Source organism: Scyliorhinus canicula, chromosome 13 (genome assembly GCF_902713615.1).
Source record: "Scyliorhinus canicula chromosome 13, sScyCan1.1, whole genome shotgun sequence".
Taxonomy (NCBI): Eukaryota; Metazoa; Chordata; class Chondrichthyes; order Carcharhiniformes; family Scyliorhinidae; genus Scyliorhinus; species Scyliorhinus canicula.
Genome location: NC_052158.1, coordinates 44281693 through 44305470, shown reverse-complemented (window position 1 = coordinate 44305470; position 23778 = coordinate 44281693). Strand labels below are relative to the sequence as shown.

Here is a 23778-nt window from a genome sequence, read left to right as displayed (position 1 = left end):
CGTTTACGAAATGGGTAGAGGCATTCCAATCTCATACAAACACTGCAAAGACAGCCGCAAAGATCCTGACCCACCACATTTTTACTAGATGGGGACTCCCCAAAAGTATAGAATCAGATCAGGGATCTCATTTTACAGGACGGTCATGAAGAACGTCCTGACCATAATCGGAATCAAACAAAATTTACACATTGCGTACCACCCCCAGTCAAGCGGGATAGTGGAACGCATGAATCGGACTCTAAAATCGACCCTTAGAAAGATGGTACAGGAGAACAATTTAACTTGGGATTCAGTGCTCCCATTCGCACTTATGTTTATACGAAACACTGTTTCAGCATCAACAGGTGTCACCCCACACACACTCATGACCGACGCCCTATGAAAGGTTAAAAGGCGGAAACAGAGCAAGGCCTGTTTCAACAAAAATGTCCATACCAGAGAGTTTCAGGTTGGGCAACAGGTTATGTTATCTGTGTATAACCCCAGCACGTTTTTGGCCTCAAACTTTTCCGGCCCGTACTCAATTTCGGACAAAATCAGCCCGTCAGTATATCGGATAAAGTACCCCAACGGTAAGACTGCGTGGTTCCATATTAACCAGTTAAAGGCTTATGGAACACAGTCAAACCACTCCCACCATGTCCTGCTAGACGCAGCAGAACACCTCACCCCGCCCACACGAGACACATTTCCACCCTCCCCCTCACAGACCAGTTCCTCATCGGACTCGACCTCGACTCCGCCCATTGACTCCAGACCACGCCCCGAAACGCCCACAAGCTACCACAGCAGAGACAGTGACAGTGACTGTGAGACTGAGGACAGCCACAGCACGCCACCCTACAGCCCCCACTTCAGCGACTTCGACCCCGACTCCACTGACCCCATGGAGATCACTTACCTAAAAACTCCAGACCCACACCCAAACCCACCGCCCAACTATGATGACCCCGACAACGTTCATTCACAGTTAGACCCCACGATTTGGCACAGGGACAATTCATGGAGACTTATCCGCAATGACGAGAGTGACCCCCGGTCACACAATGCTAAAATTTCTTGCCTGATCCATACAAGGGTATGGGATCCAGGAGAAGAGGATGACTCTGAGTCTGACTCCTGACACGGCAACCCCTTTGCGACCCTGTTCGCAGAGAATGTAGAGAAGTGAGGTGTCCAGATGATGTAAAAAGAGGAACCGCTTGAGAGATAAACGGTGTCCTTTCTGATGGAACCTGTACGCATGTTTAGACGTTTGTTTGTATGTTAAGTGTTTGACATGGAGATTGGCCACTCGCTTTTCAGCCAAAAAGCTTGTGACCACCTCACATGCACGTTAGTTTGTCCGCCGACATTTCTGAGAACTTGACTCAACTGCAATATCTGGAGCCCAACTTAAGGCTCTTCATCCCACTAGGAGCATCTTGGCTCCCCCTTTTTTTAGGTACCCCTCCATTCCGGGAATGGAGGCTGCAATTCAACAATTATTACGTTCATGCCCGTTCGTTCCAGGTCGTTCAGGCAGTGGAGAAACGGCATTGAGGACCCACCCTGTCTGAGGACCACCCCTTTGGTCAGCTAAGCTCGGGTAGAGCACAGCACGCCGTACCCAGGGATTCCACCCAAATCTTTCCCGTCGCGGCCCATTCGCACCCCATTTCGACTGTCTTATTTCTAAAAGTTTGTTTTCCTCTGGTTTTGTTTAATGCAGCCCTTTGGTTGCACCCCTCATGCTATTTACATCCAGGAACATTTTGGGATGGTAAATTGCAACACTCTGCGAGACGGCTCGCACTGGTTTAGTAGTTAAGTATATGTCTGGTCCTAAATCTGCTTTTGAAAAAACAAATGAGTGAGTAACATGGAGGTGACCATCATAAAGGGAAATTTGGAACAAGAGGACAGATATACTTAAAGTCAAGATATTAAGCTGAACACTAACAGATAAAATGCTTGATTCCATAGCTTTTGGACGTTCGATAGAGGAACCGAAGCAACAGCACAGCAAGATCCCAGGAAGGGAAGAGAGGACAAAAGAGAGAGAGAAGATGAAAAGCACTCCAATTGCAATGTTTTTAGCTTTTGTGGCATCTGCGTGGTTGCGCGTGGACGCAAACCCCCTTTCCCACAGTACAACGTTTGCTAACTTCTCCCAAACCCAGACCACCCCCAGCCCAGTCAATGGTAACAGTACCTCGACCTGGTGTACCAGATTTCTGACATGGTACTCCTTGTTGTACGTTATAGAATCACTTTTAGCAATGGCGATCATCTGTATTATAGTCCAAACCCTCAGGATGAGGAAATGGAGAAGGAGAGTTTTACCGCTCTCGTGCCTCAACAGTGTATAGAGTGAGATCCCCTATTTTTGGATTCCACCAGTCCCCCGAACCCCTGGAAATGTAACCAAGTATTTATTTTTATACTCAATGCCTTTGTAAAATAAAGAGATTCTTTCTATTAATTATGTACCTCTGCCCTCGACTGCCGAGTCAGAGAGAATGAAATGTAATGATGCTGCTGTGTGAATGATTAAGGGTTTAGAATGTTGTAGAATGTTTAAATATGAGATGACAGTAGTTTATTGAGGATAGTTAGAGGTTCCCGATTTCAATTGATAATGCCAGGGTGTTTCTCTGGTTGGCAATCAGTAGCTAGTGGTGTCCCTCAGGGATCCGTGTTGGGCCCACAATTGTTCACAATTTACATTGATGATTTGGAGTTGGGGACCAAGGGCAATGTGTCCAAGTTTGCAGATGACACTAAGATGAGTGGTAAAGCGAAAAGTGCAGAGGATACTGGAAGTCTGCAGAGGGATTTGGATAGGTTAAGTGAATGGGCTCGGGTCTGGCAGATGGAATACAATGTTGACAAATGTGAGGTTATCCATTTTGGTAGGAATAACAGCAAACGGGATTATTATTTAAACGATAAAATATTAAAGCATGCCGCTGTTCAGAGAGACTTGGGTGTGCTAGTGCATGAGTCACAGAAGGTTGGTTTACAAGTGCAACAGGTGATTAAGAAGGCAAATGGAATTTTGTCCTTCATTGCTAGAGGGATGGAGTTTAAGACTAGGGAGGTTATGTTGCAATTGTATAAGGTGTTGGTGCGGCCACACCTGGAGTATTGTGTTCAGTTTTGGTCTCCTTACTTGAGAAAGGACGTACTGGCGCTGGAGGGTGTGCAGAGGAGATTCACTAGGTTAATCCCAGAGCTGAAGGGGTTGGATTATGAGGAGAGGTTGAGTAGACTGGGACTGTACTCGTTGGAATATAGAAGGATGAGGGGGGATCTTATAGAAACATTTAAAATTATGAAGGGAATAGATAGGATAGATGCGGGCAGGTTGTTTCCACTGGCGGGTGACAGCAGAACTAGGGGACATAGCCTCAAAATAAGGGGAAGTAGATTTAGGACTGAGTTTAGGAGGAACTTCTTCACCCAAAGGGTTGTGAATCTATGGAATTCCTTGCCCAGTGAAGCAGTTGAGGCTCCTTCATTACATGTTTTTAAGGTAAAGATAGATAGTTTATTGAAGAATAAAGGGATTAAGGGTTATGGTGTTCGGGCCGGAAAGTGGAGCTGAGTCCACAAAAGATCAGCCATGATCTAATTGAATGGCGGAGCAGGCTCGAGGGGCCAGATGGCCTACTCCTGCTCCTAGTTCTTATGTTCTTATGTTCTTATGTTCTTATGCATGTCCCCTTTGACATAGCGCCAATCAGAAATTGTTAGATAAAGTTTTTTGGCATAATTGAGGAAAGTGCAGAGGCCATGGAACTCGCTGAGGTCAGGGAACCCAAAGACACCGAACTCGGGTGATCCTTCATGATTTCTCATGAGGATCACAAGGAGGAAGTGTAGCCACTGAAGTTGGCCATTCCCTTAATACAAAATGGAGGAACGCAAAGCTTGCAGGGTACAATGGACAAAGTTTGCAGCACAAGCAGGCTGCAACAAGCCACTGTGTATTATGTCTGCTAAGAGAGCAGACAGCACTGAAACAAACATTCCGCATACTAATGAGGCAATCTCCGGGACAGTTAGCATAGTAATGGAACGATCCCAGGGACAAAGGACACAAATAGGGAAGTTATTGCAACATTGTATGGGAAGCCAGACACCCCGGCACCAGCGGGGTTCGAAGACAAAGCACCTGAAGGCCCGCCCAGTAGCTGAGGGACAACCTTAGTAATGGACGGATTCAAACAAATCGATTGGGAAGAGACCCAATCGATCCCCAGCAGATAGAGGGTCTGCCAAAAAGGACGCGAAGCCCTGGGACCTATAAAAGACAGGTCCCAAATTCAGTTTGTTCTTCTTGACCAGCCCTCCTCTCTTGACCAGCCCTCTCAACCAGCCTTTACCGAAGAAGACCTTGACCGAGAGAGAGGAGAGGTTCGGACAGCAGCTGCCAGCAAGTAAGTGTCTCACAACGATTGCTACCAGAGATAGACACTCCTGACCCCTTTTAACCCGTACCAACCTGAAGTCTGCGGACCCAGTGCAGAGCAAGAGGCCTTGTCCCCTGCTCCGGCAGGTCCTTATTCAGATAAGTATTGGTCTATTTAGTGGTGGGAATAGTTTAGTCATCTTAGCGTGTGCATGAGTAGTTTATAATTGTATTATAATAAACTCATTTGTTTGAACTTACTAATTGGTGTATGGTTTTATTGCTTTGAACTTGACCTTGAAACTTGTGGCGGTATCTTAACGATACCTGGTGACTCCAAAGCTAAGTAACAAAACAGAGCCAAATCGAGTGTTAAGCACACTCACCCAGAACGAGCAACAGGGGATCTTATTGAAACTTACAAATATTGAGTAGCCAAGATAGAGTGGACGTGGGAGCATGTTTCCACTAGTAGGACAAACTAGAACACAAGGCCACAGCTTCAGACTGAAAGGACAATCATTGTCAACTGAGATGAAGAGGAATATCTTCAGCCAGAGGGTGGTGAATCTGTGGAACTCTCTGCCGCCGGAGGCTGTGGCAGCCAAGTCACTGAGTGTCTTTAAGACAGACATAGATAGGTTCTTGATAAGTAAAGGTATAGGGAGAAGGCACGAAAATGGGGATGAGAAATATATTAGGCATGATTGAATGGTAAAGCAGGCGCGAAGGGCTGTGTGGCCAAATTCTCCTCCTATGACTTATGGTGTTTTATCCACAGAAAGTAAAGAGGAAAAGGAAGGAGGGAGCAAATATCCTGTTTCCATCATTATTCCCGTTTCGTTTTCCTTGTACAAAATGTCCTCAAAGTGTAAATAAAAAAATCTACGCGGAGAAATGCGCAATCAACCATTCTTCGGCTTGTGGCGTAACGGTAGTGCGTCTAACCTTGCATTTCGCCTGAGGAGTGGTCACCCTGTGGTTGCATCACCAACAATGAGCTCTACCGCTCAACGGGGGAAGCAGCCTCTAGTCATCTGGGGCTCCGCCGACTTTACTGTGGATGCGTCAAATTCTTCCCTCTTTGTAAATGTGTTCCCGCTTTTGGAAGCTGTGTTGTTCCCACTTCTGTTGCTGCGTGTGGCTGTGTTGTCTCCTTCTTTGAATCCTAGCCTGATGCTCTCTGTGAATTTAAGGTTGATTTATTTTGTAAATTCAGAGTCACACAACACGGTCAAACAATCTTTAAATTGTGTTCGTTTCTTCTTGATATGTTCTCTGCAATAATTTCTCTGGAACCGAAACCTGCTCCCAACTCAGTCAAGTCAATCTCGATCGTACAGACATTTAAAAACGTCCGAAATTTGAACACGGGATCTTTCACCTTTTATGGTTCATGAAACTCCCGAAAGGTGAATCACACACCCCGACCAATGAGCCAACCGCTGTTTTCATCTCACTCAAAGCAACTTTTCATTGGCTTCCAAAGCCTCACGGCCAACGATTCCCCACACAATTATAAATCAGAAATGTAAATGAACAATGTAACATTTATCTCTGTTTTGGTGAAGATTAGAAGCAGCGATATTAGTTTCCATCACTCGCCAAGTTGAACATCGCCAATCACGTGGGCAATGTAATTCTGTCAGTCAATGGGGTCAGTTGGCATTGTAGGAGAAATTCGAAGTCATCATGACTTCACCAGTAGCCTCATGGTTAAGGTGTTACTGATGTTGATCGTGATGTGATCAAACGAGTGTCTGTTTCAGTCTTTTCGGGGTTAGGCTTTATGCTGAGGAGAATGTTGGATATGGTCTGGGAATGTCTCACACCGGTCCATTCCCAAAATTCCCTGACCTGATCGGATGGGCTTTTCCTTAATATTGACTAATTATCATTTATTAACTATTCTTTCATATATTTAATGCATTTTATTTAAAATGATAATTATCGTACACGATAAAGTTTTACGTTCATCCCCCAAACAGCCAAATTGGGTGATAACCTTCAATGAAAGACAAAGGGTGTCCCGGCCATTTGTGTAGTTAGTGCTTTGTTTATGGAGCGGAGTAAATATTTCGATCAGAACCGTCTTAAGGAGAACCTTTCTCTGTTCAGTAAAGGTGATTCAGGTTGTGTAAAATATTCTGTTATTCTGTGAGACGGAAAACATGTATTTTACCTCCTCTCTTCTCAATATCCAAGGCCACAACCATTCTTTCCAGGTGAAACAGCGATACACAAGTTATTTTTCAGTTTAAACTACTGCATGTGCTGCCACAATTTTCTATCTACTTCAGCACACCAAATCGCAGACTGGGTGGCCGCTTTGAGAAATCAGAGTTCAATCCGCAAGGCTGACTGAACATCCTGCCACTTGTCATTTCCAATATCCATTTTGTTCCCGCCCTGACCTTTATGTCCTTGGTCTGCTACAGTGCTGCAATGCAGATTAACGTAAACAAGAGGATGATCACCTCTCCTTTTAACTCAGCGCGCCACAGGTTTCTGGACACAACATCGAGTTGAATACGTTATTGAATCTTATTGCATTCCTTCACTTTGCAGTTGGACGGTGGAGGAGTAGTTGGAGATGTTTCTGGAATGAATTGCAGAGCTAAAGGTTCAGACAGCTGAAAACGTGCTCGCCATTGGCGGAATAATGAAAAGTGTAAATGAGCAAGAGGACAGAGATGGATTCAGAAAGAGAAAGGGAAATGTCTGGGAATGGAATCCTAACTCCAGGCTGGTAAATTAGAAATCTCCCCCTGAATCACTAATGTTCACACAACCGCTCATTCCATGTGCCCAGTCAGAAACCTGTTTGAAGGAACATGCAGTGTGACAGAGCGCCTGTGATAATCCTCCACTGTCTGAACTAAAGCTGCAACATGAGCTGTTCATTACAGCTGTGATGAACGTGTTTTTGTGAGCATTGTGGTGTAGATTCACATCATCCTTGTTTGGAGCTCTGTCAGAAACTGTCTCGAAAGTTGACTGGACATTTCCCGCTGATGGATATGTCCAGTTAGCAATCTTCCTGAGGAGTGAGCAGACTGACTCTGGTCAGAACCTTTCAAAGTTTGTATTTTTGCCCTGATTATTTTTCTGAGAAGGTGACATTAGCATGACGGTGGCAAAGTGGTTAGTACTCCTGCTTCACACCAGGGATGTGCCTGTTAGTCTCTGTTACTGTCTGAGTGCATGATTCCATCTGCGAGGCAGACATTTACCGTTTGATTGGAGCTCCCATACGTTGTTATTGTCTATGAGTATGTGGTTGAATTTGTCAGTCCCTTCCTATCCGTGAGCGTGTCACTGTATTCATCAGTGCCCGATACTTCCTGGTGAGTTCATGATTGTATCTATCATTGTCTGTCAGTGTCTGTGAGTGTTTGATTGTATCTGTCAAAACATACCACTGTCTGTGAGAGTGTGACTGTATCTGTCAGCGTCTGTTACTCTTTGTGAGTGTGATTGTACCTTGTGTGATTATTACTGTCTGTGAGTGTGTGATTCCATTTGTCAGCCTCTGTAACTCTCTGTGAGTGTGTGATTGCATCGTTTAGTGTCCGAAAACAATTTGCAAATCTTCATTCATCCAATCCACAATGGACTTATTAAAACCAGATTATTCTCCAATTGTTACAGTGGCCCAGGAGATGCCCACCCAGACTAAAGGATCGGTGGATTCTATGGTCTACTTGATGCAACATTATTTGGTTGTCATTGAAATCCATTCTCACTCCTCTCATCCAGCGTTCACTTAAAAACATTTCTGCTCCTTAAGATAAATATTTCCAAATTGACCAAGTCCATGGGGAAATACAAGAATATCAATTTATTTGTTGTTATTTACTACTAACACCCCCCCCCCCCCCCCCAGTCACATCCCAGTAACTTCATTTGAAGCCTACTCGTGGCAATAAGTGATTTTCATTTTCATTTCATTTCATTACTGATTCCTCACATTGACCTGTTTCTGCAACGCCGCCAATTCATGTGAATTTCTCCCGCTCTCTTGCGGTTCTGTGTTGTGGCCAGTAGATGGCAGCACACTCTGGTAGAGCGAAGTTCACAGTTCAGAGAGAGAGAGGGAAGAGACAAGAATTGTTCACAGTATATTGAACTTGGGACGGCGGGATTTAGAAAAATTAAAATGTGGAGATGATGTTTCCTTAGTTCCAGTTTGTGAATGTGGGATTCATTCTGTATCTGTCACTCACTGGTAATATGTGAGAGTGTGAGAGACATTCTGAACATGCCAGTCTTGCTCACCATACGTGAGTGTGGTACGCTGTCAGTGTCGGGCTTATTCTATATATACAAGTGCTATATACAAGGAGGCTATTCGGCACATCGAGTCTACACCAGAGCCTGAAAGAGCACCCTTCCCAAGCCCGCACCGCCATTCTATCCCAGCAACCTCACCTAGCGTTGGGACCAAAAATAATGCACAACGTGTGGATTGTATCAACTGCAATTTGTTTCTTCCTTCATGTTTAATTGAGGTTGAATTTTGTTTGATTGCTGAAGTAAAATCAAAAGAAATAAACAGTTGTCTCTTGCTTTTCTCATTGGGATCATTGGGTTAATTTGGTTCTTTTGGGTTCGTTGGTCTCCACAGGGAACAGAACAAAAGGCGTTTGGAACCTGGCTTTATAAATAGAAGCGTCGAGTACAAAGGCAAGGTCGCCATGGAGATTCTTCATAAAAACCTGGAATACAAATAGAAAATGTTGGGAAAACCCGGCTGGTCTGGTAGCATCTGTGACGATATAAACAGAGTTACCGTTTCGAGTCCAGTATGTCCCTTCTTCCGATTCTCTGTTTCCCTCTCCACAAATCCTGCCAGACCCGCTGAGATTTTCCAGCATTTTCTGTTTTTATCACGGGAATACGAGACAACTACTGGCGACTGACACGGACAAGCGGGCAGAATGGCCTCACCTTCTGCTATAACCATTCTATGATTCCAGGCTGTCCTCATAATTGAAACCTTCTATACCTGTATCATTCAGGTGAATATGCGCTGCCGCCGCTACATTAAAGTAATCAATTCATTTAGTGAATCCACTCTTTCCTCAGTTTAGCAGATTTCTGTTGGCTTAATGTGAATATTTGTTAAACTCGCATTCCCCTGAACAAAGAAATATGGCTTGACTTTGACATTCCCCAATAGACAAAGTAGTTCCTCTCTTAGTATTCAATCTGTTCAACTCAGTCTTTGAATTCGGGCGCTTCCGAAATCAACTCGATACAATGTGGCCTCATAACTTGGACTGGATTGTCACATCAGTTTCTCCACCTTATGGCAAAAGTGATTTACTTCTGAGAAAATGGTGGATGAAAGATCGACGAGGATGGGATTCGAACCCACGCGTGCAGAGCACAATGGATTAGCAGTCCATCGCCTTAACCACTCGGCCACCTCGTCGCTGCGTGCTAGTTTCTGGTACAGTATATCTGTGTTGTATTTCAGTCCAACCATTCATGTGCCATTAACAAGTTAAGTGGACACGTTCTGAACCTATCAGTAGAAATAGACGGACAGAGGGAGGTTTCTCTCTCAGACCCACTTCTTCTACTTTGTGTGAGTATAAATTAATCATTCTGTATCTGTCATTCACTGGCACAATATATCTGTGTCATATTCAGACTGTGTTTAGCATTTTCTGCTGCTGTGTGAGCGTTGGGTCCCTTTCTGATTGTGTCGGTGGGATTGTGCGTGAACAAGCGATTTGTTCCGACAGTCGGTTTCCGGAACGGTGAATTAGATTGAAAGTAATTCTGTATTTGTCAGTCTCTGGTATTGTAAGTGAGTTCGTGTATCTCCACATTTTCACTAGTGTAAGTGTAACATCCAAACCCTCCACCACCGACCAAAAGTGACAACCGTGTGTAGCATCTTCAAGATACACTACAGTAAATTCGGAAGGTTTGTTAGACACCAGCTTCCAAACCCAGGACCATAGAAAGCATTCTAGCTCGCTGCATCACAGCCTGGTGCGGGATCTGTTCGGCCCAAGACCGTAAAAACTATAGTAATGTAGACCGCCCAGTCCATCATGCAAACCTGCCTTCCATCCATTGACTCTGTCTACACCTCCCGTTGCCTTGGGAAAGCGGGCAGCTTTATCAAAAACCCCTCCCACCCGGGTTATTATCTCTTCCATCGGGGAGGACTGACAAAAGTCTGAGAACAGGGACTAACAGGTTCAAAACAACTACTTCACCGTTGTTACCAGACTGCTGATTGGCCATCTTATGGTCTACACTGATCTCCTTTCACATCTTCCCACCGAGTGGTACTACACTCCGGTGCTGCTGTCTGTGTATTTATCGTGTGTCCTATGTTTTTTCAGGTCTGGAATGATCTGTCTTAAGTGTATGCAGAATACCTTTCACTGTACCCAAGTGCACGTGATAATAGATCAAATCAAATCAAAAGAGCAGAATATACCTGGGAACCCAACCACCTGGAGGTTCCCTTCCATGTCGCCCACCACCCTGACTTGGAAATATATTGCCGTCCCTTCACTGTCGCTGGGGCAAAATCCTGGAACTCCCTTCCCAACAGCACAGTGGATGTACGTACACCCGAAGGACTGCAGAGGTTGAAGAAAGCAACTCACCAGTCCTGTCTGAAGGGTGACTCGGGATGGGCATTAAATGCTCGCCTAACCTGCCATGCCCACATTCCCAAAATGAATAAAAACAGGATTAAGCCCTTATATTACCTCACAGACACTGTGATCCTATTGGCCTTGTGAATTCCGAGTTGACCAGATGTTATCCTCCCAACACCTTCGTGTGAAGAACAGGCAGGGCGGGAATTCGGTCTGTTGATTTGAGCAAACAGATCAATGCAGCTATGAGGATCTCCTCACCCGCCAGCGGCTTGGGGACGGAAGGAACTGAAGATACACGACTCTGGCTGGTGTTGAAAAACGGAAAAACACATTTCCGTTGAGTTCTAACTACAGTATAATGACAATAAATATGCAATCTAAATCGCTTTGTGCAGGTAGCTTGCTTCTACTTGCAGCTAGTCAGAATGACCACTCAGGCTTCTCTGGAGGCGTGTGTTCAAATCGCACTCCTGCCATTGATTTTCCTCCTCGTGACACCATGCAAACCTGCGGAATCTCTCACCTGGAAGCAGGAGAGGAGCAGACACACGGAAAAATTCAGCACTGTGTGGAGTTTGCACGTTCCCCCCGCGTCTGTGTGGGCCTCACCCATTAACCCAAAAGATGTGCAGGTTAGGTGCATTGTCCACGCTAAATTGGAAAACAAAATAGGGTACTCAAGATTTATTTTTTAAAAGGAAAAAAAAAACAGGAATCTACTTGCTCATTCCACTTCCTCAGATTCGCACCGTCCTGTCTCCCCGTTCCTGTGCTAAAATCCGGGAACTCCCTCACTTACAGCACTGTGTGTGGACATAAGAACAATTCGGCCCTTTGAGGCTGCTCCACCATTCAACACAATCATCCCGGCTCTCATCTCGGCATCAACTCTTCTTGCCTGCCATTTCTCTGAAACTCTTCAACCCAGAACTAATTACATATCTCTCCATCTCCTCCTTAAATTTACTCAATGTCGCAAAATCCACCACACTCTGCGGTCGCGAATTCCACAGATTCACAGCCCTTTGAGGGAAATCATTTATCCTTATTTCATTTTGCCGCACGAAAGGAAACATCCTGTCGACATCTACTTTGTCAATTCATTTAATCATCTTGTCCAGCTCAAGTTAATCTCCTCTTATTCTTCTAAACTCGAGAGAGCACAGACCTAAATTGCTCAATTTCTCTTCATAAGGCAAAGCCTTCATCTCTGGAATCAACCCAGTGAATCTTCTCTGAACTGCCTCCAATGTAACTACTTCCCTCCTCAAGTAAGGGGACCAAAACTGTACAGAATGTTTTTGATGGTGTCATAAGTGGTCCCGGGAATACGGAGACTGAGGGGCTGAAAGGTGAGAACAAGCGGCACCAAATGAATCCAGCTTGATTTGCACAGTATCCATAAATGTTAGAAAAAACTCTTTACGTATATGAGCAATTGTTTTGCAACATCCTTCATTCTTACTTCCCTTTCTCGCCTCAGCGGGTTTCCTATAATAATGATGACAACGTTGGTTTGACACTAGCATCCTCAAAGGAAGGCAAGCCTAAACCCATCTCTTTAGACCCCTCGGCCACGCTATCCTAAACGTTCATTATATCTGATACTGATGACTGGTGATTGACTGCATGCTGTCTATCAGCTGAGTCCAGAATTTCAAGTTGAGAGAGAAGGAAATATCCAAGCACAGGGCTGAAACGCTGCGTCTATTTCTCTTCACAGATGCTGTTTAGTTGATGTGTATTTCCTGATTTTTATCATTTCTTATTTTCAGCATTTGACAGTATTTTGTTTGTGATCAGTGAACTTTCTGAGCTCTGTTCAAAGAACTCGATTTCCAAGACATTGTTAACATTATTTTACGGGATATGGGTGTGGCTCGCTTGGTCAACATTTATTGTCCAACATAAATTGTTCTTGAGAATATGTTGCCGAGGTCCACTGCAAGTCCATCTGGTGTATGTGCCAGATGTTTAAGGAGATATTCAGCTCCTCCCAAGCAAAATATATATTCCAGAGAGTTAGAGAGGGAGAGAGAGGGAGAGGGGGGGGGGGGGGGGGGGATATCCTTGCCGAAGGAAGGAAGTTAAAGATAAAATAGATACAAAACTAGGGTGTCGCATATGCAAAGGCTAGTGGCAGGCTGGAAGATTTGGAAACGTTTAATGATCAACAAAGGGGTCCTGAAAGAGTAACAAAAAGCGCAAAGGTAAATTACGAAAGAAAACTAGCACAAAATATAAAAATGGACAGCAAAAGCTTCTATATATAGAAGGGAAGGGAGTAGCTAAAGTGAATGTTGGTCCCTTGGAAGATGAGACTGGGGAGTTAATACTGTAGTGGGGAACACAGAAATGGCGGAGACATTAAATCCATATGTTGTCTCAGTTTTTACGGTCGCGGACACGACTGCAACCTCATTGGTAAATATCAGAAGTAATGGAAAGGGAGGAACTTCTAAAAATCATAATCGATAGGAAAATGTACTAACTAAATGATTGGTATTGAAGGGAATCAGGTCCATAGGGCCGAATGGCCTACATCCGAGCGTCTTAAAGGAGGTGACAGCAGAGACAGTGGATCCATGGTTACAATATTACAAAAGCTGCTGGATGTGGGAACCGTTCCAATGGTTTAAGAAATGCCCTTATTTAAAAGGGAGGGAGACAGAAAGTAGTAAACTATAGACCAGTTAGTTTGACATCTGTTGTTTGGAAATAAGTTAGAATTATTTATTGAGGTGGTAATAGCAGGGCATTTGGAAAGTCAAGACGCAATCTAACACAACCAACACCATTTTATAAAGGGTAAATCGTGTTTGACTAATTTGCTCGAGCTTTTCTAAGATTTAACAGGCAAAGTGGTAATAGGGTCCTATAGATGTACTATATCTGGACTTTTGATAATTTACCACACGAAAGGTCATTGCACAAGGTGAGGTCATAATGTATTAGGGGTAATTTAATAGTTTAAATAGAGGACCGGTACCCAGCAGAATGCAGAGAGTTGGGATTAATTCATATTTTTCTGGATGGTAAGATATAATTAACGCTGTGTCACAGGATTCGATCCTCAGACCCAAACTATTTACATTCTATATTAATAGCTTGGATGCAAGAACAAAGGTACGAAAGCCAAATTTTCAGATGACACTAAAATAGGTGGGATAACAAGTTTCAATAAAGAAATAAGAAATTTACAAATGGGTATGAATAGCTTTGGTGATTGGGCCAAAATTTGGCAGATTATGTTTAACGTGGATATCTGTGAGGTATCGATTTTGGTCAGAAACATAGAAAGGCAACTTGTTATATAAATGGAGAGAAACTTCAGAGTGTTCGGTACAGATGGAAAAGGGTGTCCTCGTCTATGAATTGCAGAAAACTAGTCTGCAGGTGCAGCGGGTAATAAGGAACGCAAATGGAATTTTGGCCTTTATTTCTCGAGGGGTAGTGTATTAATGTAGGAAAGTGTTGCTGCAACGGTACAAGGCCTGTGACACTTGGAGTATTCTGTACAGTTTTGGTCCCCTTACTTGAGGAGGGAAGTAGTTACATTGGAGGCAGTTCAGAGAAGATTCATTGAGATGATTTCAGAGATGAGGCTTTGCCTTATGAAGAGAAATTGAGCAGTTTAGGTCTGTGCTGAGGAAATCCTCACAGCTGCATTGATCTGTTTGCTCAAATCAACAGATCGAATTCCCGCCCTCCCTGTTCCTCACACAAAGGTGTTCAGAGAATAACATCTGGTCAACTCGGAATTCGCAAGGCCAATAGGATCACAGTGTCTGTGAGGTAATATAAGGGCTTAATCCTGTTTTTATTCATTTTGGCAATGTGGGCATGGCAGGTTAGGCGAGCATTTAATGCCCATCCCGAGTCACCCTTCAGCCTGGGCTGGTGAGTTGATTTCTTTAACCTCTGCAGTCCTTCAGGTACACGTACATCCACTGTGCTGTTGGGAAGGGAATTCCAGGATTTTGCCCCAGCGACAGTGAAGGAACGGCAATATATTTCCATGTCAGGGTGGTGGGTGACATGGAAGGGAACCTCCAGGTGGTTGGGTTCCCAGGTATATTCTGCTCTTTTGATTTGATTTGATTTATGATCACGTGCACTGAGGTACAGTGAAAGGTATTCTGCATACAGTTAAGACAGATAATTCCAGACCTGAAAAAACATAGGACACACGATAAATATAAATATACAGACAGCAGCACCGGAGTGTAGTACCACTTGGTGGGAAGATGTGTAAGGAGCAGTGGCAGACTGGGTCTAAAAATATTGGTTGCCAGGAGACAAAGGGGGCCCACCCACAACTACAATGCTATCATTTAATTTTCATAACGAATAAATAAAATTTTCAAAAAATACATATGAAAAAAAGGGTACAATTAAATTTTTTGTGGAAAAAATGTGCATTTCTTAGTAATTACAGTGTACATGTACTGTACATATTACTGGCAGTAGATACCAAATGTAAATACAGATTGTTATAATTGAATTTTTAATTTATTTTTAAAATTTTAAGTAATTGGTTGATATTTTTTAATACTTTACTGCACAATTTACACATTAACAGATAGCTCAAAAGCACAATAGAGCATTGCATGCAGTCCACTATATTAAGAGCAATCGTTTGTGTTCGCTAGATGATTGTGTGAATCTGCCAATAATTGCTTCTGCATCCAATTCATCTAACAATCCCTTTTCAATGGATAGCAACATGTATGATTCCAAATTCTCCTCAGACAGCGAATTTCTTAACCTTGTCTTTATGATCTTTAGCTTTAAAAATGTCCTCTCACATTGGACTTGAGTAACTGATAGTGTGCAGATTACTTTATAAAGTTCATAAAGGTTATCATATGCCTTGTCATGGAGTCTGTTGGATGCCAGAATTTGTAGTACACACGATGGGCAAGTGCTGCAAATTTTACAATTGTTGCAACTGGAATCCATATTCTCACCATCAAGCAATAGCTTTAATACATCAAAGTTTGAAGCAAAAGAAAACAATTCCAATATTACTTGATCTTTGCTGATTTGTGGAAACACCTTAATAATACCTTCCAATGCTTCATCTTCAAGGCCCTTCTCTGCAATAGTTTTAAACTTTGCTGGGTCCAAGCAGGACAAATCTTTATACAACTGTTTGTGTTGTACAAAGCGCGTTTCTAGTGACTGGACAATGCGATCCATTATTAGGTTAAACACATTTACTCGAAAATCAGCTAGAGAATCTGAGGAATTTCTTTCATCATCAATAAGCTCATCTGCCATTCTTTTCTTCTTCCTCTGCCTCTTAACTGGCAATGCTGTTTCCAACACATCAATTTCCAATGTTTGATTTTCATCCATATTCATCTGTGAAATCCTGTCATTACATTTATTTACAAATTCCAAAGCCTTGCTGCGAACGTTATCAAATGTTCTTGTCTGTTCCTTCAACTTTGTTGTAGCTGAATCTACCAAACTCCATGCAGTTAACATATCTAAACCACTTGTCTGTAGATAACTTGATAACGGGGTTGTAGTTTCAAATATATACAAGTAAATGCTGTCAATATGGTTTCAAACTTTAGAAGACTTTGAAGTAAAACATTTGCTTCATGTTTTGTTTTTGCATCAAACTTTTCTGAATCTTGTATCATTGATAAGCATGTCAATAGATTCACGAAAGTACTGGCAGCGGCATCATCAAAACGTCCAAATATAGTTGTTGCTGCATTGGATTTTCCTGACCATCTGGTCTCACCAATTAGCTTTAATCGTTTCATTTTTTCTTGTCCTAGATGTTTTCCAACAACTTCTATCCATACAGCCATTCTCTTGTATGATGCTTTCACAAAAGTTGCTATATTCTGGAGCAAATTGAAAAAAGAAACTGCAGGAACACAACATTTTGTTGTTTCAGTTATCACCAAATTCAAGACATGGGCATAGCACCATATATCAACATGTTGATCAGCCACATCAGCAATTTTACTTTGTAAACCATTATACTGGCCATGGTAGCTTGCAGTGCCATCTGTGCTATCAGATAAACATTTTTGGGGGTCAATTTTAAGATGCTGTAATGTTTCAGTCAATAGTTCAAAAAGTCCCTGTCCCGTACCATCATTACTTGGCACAACTGAAAGTAGTCGCTCACAGATAATACCTTTAAGCACATACCGAATAATAATGCTAAACTGATCGATGGATGAACTTTCTTTTGTTGAATCAACCTGAATAGAATAATATTTTGCTTGAGAAACTTCATGGCTAATTCTTTCTTGTATCATATTCTTCATAATTTTGATTAACATGTTTATAGTTGTTTTACTCAGCTATGTAACAAGTCCACCACGGCCTTTACTTTGAGCCTTTCCTTGTTGCTCTAATTGTTTGATTCTTTGTTTAGACTTGTTTTGCAGTGCAGAAACGTGAGCTGCCATAATGGGGTCATATTTTGCCATCAACTGCACTGCAGCTAAAAAATTGCCATGTTTCAGAACCTCAATATCTAGACTGTAGGCCGATTCGTTTCTGTGACCTCGAAAAGGAAGTGCTTGCTTGCCTAACATCTTTATGATATCTATAATCCTCATGACAATACTTCTCTTCTTCAATACTTCTTCTTTCCTTTTAATTAGTGATGCTGCAAAACATTTATCTAAGGTGCCATCATTAACCACACTAATATATTGCTGAGCATTTGCTCATGATGGATATTGGAAGATTCCAGTAATTGATCTTTCATTTTCTTGCGTAGGTTAATTTACAGGATGTGCTTCAGAAACCAAGTCGTTTATGCTTGAAGGAATATCTGATTCCCTGTCACTAGTTGAAGCTATGTGTTCAGATGTTGCAACTACAGGCAGTACAGATACCGGAACAAGGAAACCAGAAGAAATATTGGGCCTGGGTTGATTAGTAATGGATGCACTTGTATTTCTCTCTACATTCAAAGTAGCTCTTCTCTGTTCTTGTAACTCGCATGTCATTGCATCATCACCATGAGCATTGTTTCTTGCTTCTTGATTATTTGTTGCAGAACTGGATATTGATCTGGATTGTGCTTGTTGTATTACAAACTCTGTAATAGGTCTGCATCGCTTGGCTGATTCCTTCCTTTCTGCTTCTTTTTGTTCTTTGCGTTTTAGTGACCCGGATTTATGCTTTTTCTTTTCCATGCTGGTAGGGGTAATATTCCTGAAATAAAAACTTAATTAAAAATAGCCCACATTGGGAAAAATGAATATTGATGATTGCAAGAATAACTTGAAGGAACGCCAGATAAACCCCTACTTGATAAAAAATATAAAATAATTTACTTACACTTCAATAGGCTATGTTCATTAGTCAATACTACTGTGGCCTATGCAGCTTCAGAAGAGGAGACAATCCACTGTCCAGTGTTCACACCAGAATCAAACTGAGACAACTGTTGAAACTTAGAGTTTGGTCCGACTATAGTAAGACATTAAGAATGGTCCCACGACCAAAGTTAACATGTCCAGTTTGATACCAGTGTAGTGTTACAAGTCGCAACCCCTTGAGTTTACCGATCATGGCTTATCACTTCAATATCTTTGACCTCATGATTCACGGTCAAAGGTACTGCTTCTCCTTTTCGGTGACCTCACGACCCTATGTACTGCTTGATAGCCTTTCAAGTTGCCGACCATCTCAAATCACGAACTGTAACTTTATCTTTAAATTCATACACTCTTGCTGAAAACATGGATTTCAAACTATGTCCGACCCGGGTGAACCAGCCGCCCCCCCCCCCCCCCACTCCTTTTCACATCTGTTTAACACTGCTTCGTTCCTTCATACACTGAGTGATTATTTGTTTGTTCCTTTATTGCATTTTTATTTGGTATTGCTCTTTTTAAAAACAATTATACTTTATTAAGTTAGAATACAAATCTCAGGAAAGAAGTTGGAGATTTATTTATCTAATTAATTATAATTTTTAAGGGCCCTTCAGAGATTCACGGGCCCCTTCTGGCTCTCCGGGCCCCGGACCGATGTACCGGCTGAACCAAGACTACCTTTGAAGTTGCCGACCATCTCAAATCACGAATTGTAACTTTATCTTTAAATTCACACACTCTTGCTGAAAACATGGAATTTCCTTAATTATGCCCGACCCGGGCCCCCCTATTCCACATCCTTCCACTACCTCCCCTTTTTGTTCCTTTTCATGCACTGCTTATTTGTGTCCTGTTCTCTTTTTTTATTATTCCTTTTTATTACTAAAACAGTTGTCTGTGTTTGTTTCTTTATTGCATTTTTATTTGATATAGGGGGCCCACTTCATCAGGGGCCCACTTGCCATCGGGCAAGCTGACACCCTGGCCACTCCGCCACTGGTAAGGAGATCAGTGTAGACCATAAGATGACCAATCAGCAGTCTGATAACTACGGTGAAGTAGTTGTTTTTGAACCTGTTAGTCCCTGTTCCCAGACTTTTGTTACTCCTCCCCGATGGAAGAGATAATAACCCGGGTGGGAGGGGTTTTTGATTAAGCTGCCCGCTTTCCCAAGGCAACCGAAGGTGTCGACAGAGTCAATGGATGGAAGGCAGGTTTGCATGATGGACTGGGCTGTCTTCATGACTCTATAGTTTTTATGGCCTTGGGCCGAACAGATCCTGCACCAGGCTGTGAGGCAGCGAGGTAGAATGCTTTCTATGGTCGTGGGTTTGGAAGGTGTGTCTAATAAATCTTCGTAATTTACTGTAGTGTATCTTGAAGATGGTACACACGGTTGCCACTTTTGGTCAATGTTTGAGGGTTTGAATGTTTGTTGAAGGAGCAATAAAGGACTCCACACTCACTTACATAGTATTGACAGATAATGAGCGAATCTCACAACAGTCACACTGTCGGAACAAATTGCTTGTTCACGCACAATTCCACGGACACAATCAGAAAGTGACCCAACGCTCACACAGCAGCAGAAAATGCTAAACACAGTCTGAATATGATGCAGATATATTGTATCAGAGAATGACAGATACAGAATGATTCATTTATAGTCACATGAAGTAGAAGAAGTGGGTATGAGAGAGAAAACTCTCTCTTCCCGTCTATTTCTACTGATCGGTTCAGAATGTGATCACTGAACGTGGTAATGGCACATGAATGGTTGAGCTGAAATATAACAGAGATATACTGTACCCAAAACTGGCAGGCAATGACGAGGTGGCCGAGTGGTTAAGGCGATGGACTGCTAATCCATTGTGCTTTGCATGCGTGGGTTCGAATCCCATCCTCGTCGATCATAAGGGCTGGTTTAGCACACTGGTCTAAATAGCTGGCTTTTAAAAAAAAGCAGGCCAACAGCACGGTTCGATTCCCGTACCAGCCTCCCCGGACAGGCGCCGGAATGTGGCGTCTCGGGGCTTTTCACAGTAACTTAATTGAAGCCTACTCGTGACAATAAGCAATTTTTATTTCATTTTCTTTCATCCACCGTTTTCTCAGAAGTAAATCACTTTTGCCATAAGGTGGATTTGCAATCACTGACGTGACAATCCAGTCCAAGTTGTGATGCCAGATTGTATCGAGTTGTGTTGGAAGTGCCTGAATTCCAAGAATGAGTTGAATAGTTTGGAGACGAAGAGAGGAACTACTTTGTCTATTGGGGAGTGTCAAAGTCAAACCATATTTCTTTGTGACGAGTTTTACAAATATTCACAGTGAGCCAACAGAAATCTGCTCAGCTGAGGAATGAGTGGATTCAATAAATGAATTCATTACTTTAATGTAGCGGCGGGAGTGCACATTCACCTGAATGATACAGGTGTAGAAGGTTTCAATTATGTGGACAGCCTGGAATCATAGAATAGTTATAGCACCGTGTGAGGCCATTCAGCCCGCTTGTCCATGTAAGTCGCGAGTAGTTGTCTCGTATTCCCGTGATAAAAACAGAAAATGCTGGAAAATCTCAGCAGGTCTGGCAGGATTTGTGGAGAGGGAAACAGAGAATCCGAAAAAGAGTCATACTGGAATTGAAACGGCAACTCTGTTTATATCGTCACAGATGCTACCAGACCAGCCGGGTTTTCCCAACATTTTCTATTTGCATTCCAGGTTTTTATGAAGGATCTCCATACGACCTTGCTATTGTCCTCGACGCTTCTATTTATAAAGCTAGGTTCCAAATGTCTTTTGTTCGGTTCCCTGTGGAGGCCAACGAACCAAAAAGAACCAAATTAACCCAATGATCCCAATGAGAAAAGCAAGAGACAACTGTTTATTTATTTTGATTTTACTTCAACAATCAAACAAAATTCAACCTCAATTAAACATGAAGGAAGAAACAAATTGCAGTCAATACAATCCATACATTGTGCATTATTTTTGGTCCCAACGTCAATTGAGGTTGCTGGGATAGGATGGAGGTGCGGGCTTGGGAAGGGTGCTCTTTCTGGGTTTGGTGTTGACTAGATGTGCTGAATGGCCTCCTTATGCACTGTAAATTATATATAGAATAAGCCCGACACTGACAGCGTACCACACTCACGTATGGTGAACAAGACTGGCAGGTTCATAATGTCTCTCACACTCTCACATATTACCAGTGAGTGACAGATACGGAATGAATCCCACATTCACAAACTGGAACTAAGGAAACATCATCTCCACATTTTAATTTTTCTAAATCCCGCCTTACCAAATTCAATATAATGTGAATAATTCTTGTCTCTTGTCTCTCTCTCTCTGAACTGTGAACTTCGCTCTACCAGAGTGTGCTGACATCTACTGGCCACAACACAGAACCGCAACAGAGCGGGAGAAATTCACATGAATTGGCGGCGTTGCAGAACAGGTCAATGTGAGGAACCAGTGATGGGATGTGACTAGGGGTTGGGGGGACCGGGGGGGGGGGGGGGGGGGGGTGGTGGTGTTAGTAGTAAATGACAAAAATGAAATTGATATTCTTGTATTTCCCCATGGAGTTGGCTTCAACCACGTGCTCAGAGACATTAACAAAGGATGGCAGCTCCACTCAAACGGTAAATGTCTGCCTCTCAGATGGAATCATGCACTCAGACAGTAGCAGAGGCTGACAGGCACAATCACAAGATCATAGACAGTAACAGAGACTGACAGGCACATCCCCGGCGCTGTGAAGCAGGAGTATTAACCACTTTGCCACCGTGCCGCTGATGTCACCTTTACAGAAAATAACATTCAGGGCAAAAATACAAACTTTGAAAGGTTCTGATCAGAGTCAGTCTGCTCACTCCTCAGGCAGATTGCAAACTGGACTTATCCATCAGCGGGCAACTGTCGTGTTAACTTTCCAGACAGTTTCTGACAGAGCTCCAAACACGGATGATGTGAATCGACACCACTGAATGCTCACAGCAACACGTTTATCACAGCTGTAATGAACAGCTCATGTTGCAGCTTTAGTTCAGACAGTGGAGGATTATCACAGGTGCTCTGAGGCAGCACGGTGGCCTAGTGGTTAGCACAACCGCCTCACGGCGCTGAGGTCCCAGGTTCGATCCCGGCTCTGGGTCCCTGTCCGTGTGGAGTTTGCACATTCTCCCTGTGTCTGCGTGGGTTTCGCCCCCACAACCCAAAAATGTGCAGAGTAGGTGGATTGGCCACGCTAAATCGCCCCTTAATTGGAAAAAATAATTGGGTAATCTAAATTTATTAAAAAAATAAAAAATTTAAAAAAAAAAAATCTCAGGTTCTCTGTCACACTGCATGTTCCTTCAGAGAGATTTCTGACTGGACACATGGAATGAGCGGCTGTGTGAACATCAGTGGTTCGGGGGGAGATTTCTCATTTACCAGACTGGAGTTAGGGTCCATTCCCAGACATTTCCCTTTCTCTTTCTTAATCCATCTCTGTCCTCTTGCTCATTTTCACTTTTCATTGTTCCGCCAATGGCGACCACGTTTACAGCTGTCTGAACCTTTAGCTCAGCAATTCATTCCAGAAACACTCCAACCACCATCTCCACCGTCCAACTGCAAAGTGAAGGAATGCAAAAAGATTCAATAACGTATTGAACTCGATGTTGTGCCCATAAATCTATGGCGTGCTGAGTTAAAGGGGAGGTGATCTTCCTCGTGTTTACGTTAATCTGCATTGCGACACTGTAGCAGACCAAGGACAGAACCGTCAGAGCGGGAACAAAGTGGATATTGGAAATGATAAGTTGCAGGATGTTCAGTCAGCCTTGCGGATTGAACTCAGATTTCTCAAAGCGGCCACCCAGTCTGCGATTTGGTGTGCTGAAGTAGATAGCAAATTGTGGCAGCACATGCAGTAGATTAAACTGAAAAATAACTTGTGTATCGCTGTTTCACCTGGAAAGAATGGTTGAGGTCTTGGAAATTGAGAAGGGAGCAGGTAAAAAGACATATTTTGCGTCTCACAGAATAACCGAGAATATTTTACACAGCCGGAAACACCTTTACTGAACAGAGAAAAGTTCTCCTCAAGACGTCACTGACCCGAAATATTTACTCCGCTCCATAAACAAACCACTGATTGCACAAAGATCGGGACTCCCTTTGTCTTTCATTGAAGGTTTGCACCCAAGTTGGCTGTTTGGGGGATGAAAGCAAAACTTTATCGCGTACGATAATTAGCAATTTTAAATAAAATGCATTAAATGTATGAAACAATACTTAATAAATGATAATTAAACGATATTAATAAAGTGTCCTGCAACGTTTGGAAGGAAAAGCCCATCCCATCAGGTCAGGGAATGTTGGGAATGGA

General features: G+C 42.9%; 2 non-coding genes and 1 pseudogene across 2 annotated transcripts; 2 read left to right on the top strand and 1 right to left on the bottom strand.

Annotated features, from left to right (window-relative positions):
* Positions 1-23778, top strand: part of LOC119975579 — a 173578-nt pseudogene that overhangs the window by 44592 nt on the left and 105208 nt on the right.
* trnas-gcu lies at positions 9755-9836 on the bottom strand. Its single transcript has one exon. It is a non-coding gene; the product is annotated as a tRNA-Ser (tRNA).
* On the top strand, positions 20223-20304 carry trnas-gcu. The gene has a single exon. It is a non-coding gene; the product is annotated as a tRNA-Ser (tRNA).